Source organism: Nicotiana tabacum, chromosome 4 (assembly GCF_000715075.1).
Source record: "Nicotiana tabacum cultivar K326 chromosome 4, ASM71507v2, whole genome shotgun sequence".
NCBI lineage: Eukaryota > Viridiplantae > Streptophyta > Magnoliopsida > Solanales > Solanaceae > Nicotiana > Nicotiana tabacum.
The window spans coordinates 72,748,783-72,752,986 of record NC_134083.1 but is presented as its reverse complement, the minus strand read 5'-3'; positions in this window follow the sequence as shown (position 1 = coordinate 72,752,986).

The following is a 4,204-nucleotide window of genomic DNA, read 5'->3' as shown; positions in this document are numbered from 1 at the left end:
AACAGCGGAAATAATTACAATACACAACCTCCCAAGACTGGTAGTACTGAATCACGAACTCTAACTGAATACATGGAATGATCACGACGACCGAATATACAATACTGTTTGATTAAAATTAACAGTACAATGAAATGAAAAGACTCCAAGGGACTGCGACGACCAAGCAACTCTACCTTGAGTCCTTACGATCCCGCTTTAACTCTTCTCAAATCCGATGTCTCCAATACCTGGCTCTGCACAAAAATGTGCAGAAGTATAGTATGAGTACACAACGGTCGATACCCAGTAAGTATCAAGACTAACCTCAATGGAGTAGAGACGAGGTACAGTCAAGACACTCACTAGTCTAATAACCTGTTCAATATAATATACAAAATAATAGAAAAAAAATAATAATAAGGGAAGGATAAAACAACCAGTGATATGTACAACAAACAACAAGAATACCATTAATATCACTCAACGATTAATAAACACAATTACACCCAATTAAATCAAGTCCTTCAAATAAATGTCTTCCACATATAATTCTTCAAGATAACTCTCTTTCAAATATAATTTTCTCAAATAATTATTATTATTATTATTTTTCAAATATAATTCTTTCAATAAATATTCTCAAATATAATTTCCTCGGATAAATATCTTTCAAATACAATTCTTTATTTTTTTCAAATATAATTCTTGCAATAAATCTTTTCAAATATACTTTGCTCAAATAAATATCTTTTAAATACAATTCTTTCATGATAAAAACCTTTAAAATATAAACTTTTCAAATAATTAGCCTTCAAACATAGTTCTTTCAAGATAAATACTTTTCAAGTATAACCCCTTTCAAATAAATATCCTTCAAACAAAGTTCCTTCAAGATAAATACTTTTCAAATATAAACTTTTCAAGTAATATCCTTCGAGTATAAGTCACCCTGTGACACCTAAGCATGGAAGATTAGCAGCTCCGAACATAGATATAACCACAGGGGAATCTACCGGGATACCGTCCCATAGTCCCGAATTAATTATGCAGTACGAGGGGGATCTCCCGGAATACGTCCGTAGTCCCAAAATAAATATGCAGTGCTAGGGTATCTCCCAAAATATGTCCGTAGTCCCAATTTAAATATGCAGTGCTGGAGGATCTCCCGGAATACGTCCGTAGTCCTAAAATAAATATGCAAGACAGGGGGGGTCTCCCGGAATACGTCCGTAGTCCCAATTTAAATATGCAGTGCTGGGGGATCTCCCGGAATACGTCCGTAGTCCCAATTTAAATATGCAGCGCAAACAACAGAGATAACAACTATAACACAACAGAAACCTCGTACATCACCACAGCAAGTACAAAAGCAACAATGACAGAGATGCAAAGTACGGCGAACAAATCAACTCAAGAACTTAAATCACAAGAACGGTAGAACTCATTCACAAGGAATAACCACAGTAAAGAATGCTAGGCACAAGGAGAACAGCTTAACAAGGGAAAACAAAACAAAATGTAGCAACGATTCCACAATATTCAAGTCAACAATAAGAAGCCAACATGAGTCGAATAATTTTAAATAATGGCAAGTCAACTAGGATATAGGTTATCTAAACTCCTTTTGAGGTTGAGAAATTACAAGGAATATTCAACAATTCAAGTAAGTATTTAGGCACGACAATTAGTTGATTAAATATATACCAACAATTATCCAATTTATCACACAATATGCTCAGGACTTTAACTCAATAAACTTTACACATATAAGCCAAGTACGTACTCGTCACCTCGCGTAAATGGTTTTCAATTACACAAATTGCACATAAGACTCAATGCCTAAGGGGTAATTCCCCCACTCGAGGTTAAGCAAGACACTTACCTTTTTGAAGTTAGGCCGATATTCCAAAATAGCCTTCTTGCTTGAATTGACTTCCGGATAGCTCAAATCTATCCAAATCAGTTGTATAACTTCATTAAAATTCATCGAAAACAAAATCCGGATAATAATACCTCGACTTAAATTTTATTCCAAAAAGTCAACAAAAGTCAACGCGGGGCTTGCCTCTCGGAACCCGATAAAATTTTCATGAAATCCGAACACCCATTCCGATACGAGTTCAACCATACCAATTTTATCGAATTCCAATAACAACTTGACCTCCAAATCTTAATTTTTCGTTTTCAAATCCCTAAGTTCAAACCCCCGATTTACACCTCAAAAACATGTAATCTAATCGGATTATTCGATGATAATTCAATATTATGGAGTAGAAATGATCACAAAGGACTTACCTCAAGTTTTCCCGTGTAAACCTTGCTCAAACATCGCCCAACCCGAGCTTGAAATGCCCAAAAATGGCAAAAGCTCGGAACCCCTCTGTTTTTGTATTGCCTAGGGGTTTTCGCATCCGCGGTGATTTCTTCGCACCTGCGGCTTCGCATCTGCGGTAAAGTTTTCGCACCCGCGGTGAATTTTTCTCATCCGCGGCAAATGTTTCGCACCCGCGGCCTTCGCATCCGTGGCAAATTTTTCGCACCCGCGGTGCATGCCCAGCCCATGAATTTTCCGCTTCCACAACTCATTTCTCGCATCTGCGAGCTCGCACCTGCAGCCCTTTTTCATGCAGGTGCGATCACACCAGCAGCCCAGTTGCTTCAGCTCCTCCTCCAAATCCAAATTCGATCCGTTAAACATCCGAAACTCACTCGAGGCCCTCGGGACCCCGTCCGAACATACCAACAAGTTCCATAACATAACACGGACCTACTCGAGGCCTCAAATCATATCAAACAACATCAAAACGATGAATCGCACCTCAAATCAAAATCGATGAACTTTGAAGTTTCAAATTCTATATCTTGTGCCAAAACATATCAAATCAATCCGGAATGACTTCAAATTTTATACACAAGTCATAACGTACATAACGAAGCTATTAAAATTTTCAGAATAATATTTCAACACCGATATCAAAAAGTCACCCCCCCGGTCAAATTTCCCAAAAATTCAACTTTCGGCATTTCAAGCTTAATTCCACTACAGACCTCCAAATAATTTTTTCGACATGCTCCTAAGTCCAAAATCACCATTCGGAGCTATTGACATCATCAAAATTTCATTCCGGAGTCATTTTCTCAAAAGTCAACTCTCTGGTCAACTCTTTCCATTTAAGTTTCAAATTAAGAATTGTTCGTTTAATTAAATTCCAAATCTTTAGTAAATCAAACTCGACCACACCCGCAGGTCATAATACATATTGTGAAGCTGCCCGAGACCTTAAGTCATTGAACGGGGCATAAATTCTTAAAACCACAAGTCGGGTCGTTACACACTGTGTATCCCAAACTCCTCCTCCTATACTCTCCATTAGCTCATCTCACTTAAGAATGTAGCACTCAATTCAATGATTTGTGAAAAGTTCGCCCATCACTCTCAAAAGAATGTCATAAGTATGGCTCTAAGTACCATATGCCTTCCCCTCATGTAAATCACCACTAATGTAAGCTCACTCGGCTTGAAATCACGTAGGGCTTTTTTGGCATGTAATGAAGGCATTTGGACTAAGGTAGGAAATGTTGGAATAGAACGGGTTCATCTTTCCTTAAGCACTCCATTTTCTCTTTTTGGCTCATGCCTTGCCAACTCTTTGAGTCATTTTCTTTTTTTCTTAGGGTAACTAGAGAGATTTGACATCACTCTTTCTTGGTCATGATATTCATTTTCTTCTTCTTTGTTTTCTCCATGCTTTGCACTTTTTCTTTTCTTTGAATCCCTTCAACTCTTCAATTTATTCACTTTCTTTTTGTGTTTTTTTTTGTTCTTTCTTTTTCTTCATTTCTTTTCTCTTTTTGTACCTTGATACCACTTTCAAACTCCTCGTCTCTCCCCCAAACTTATGTTTTCACCAATTTGCTTCTCATGAGTGTTAAGGAAAGCTCGAGTGCCTAAAGAGGGTCACTACAAAACTGGTAAAGGCTTGTAATATGGTTATCAAATGAGAAAGGCTTTAGGCTCAAAAGTGTTGACTAGGGATAACATCATTGGTGGGCCATGGAAAATTTCAAAATGGGCCAAGGAGAGCCTACAATCACTACTCAAGCCAAGCAAAACTTAGAATTTTGCCTAGAAATACATTCGGGGGAAGTTCTAGACCATTCGCACGAGTACTTGGACTTGTAACAAAACATCTCACCTCTCACACAGCAGGATTGATCAAGA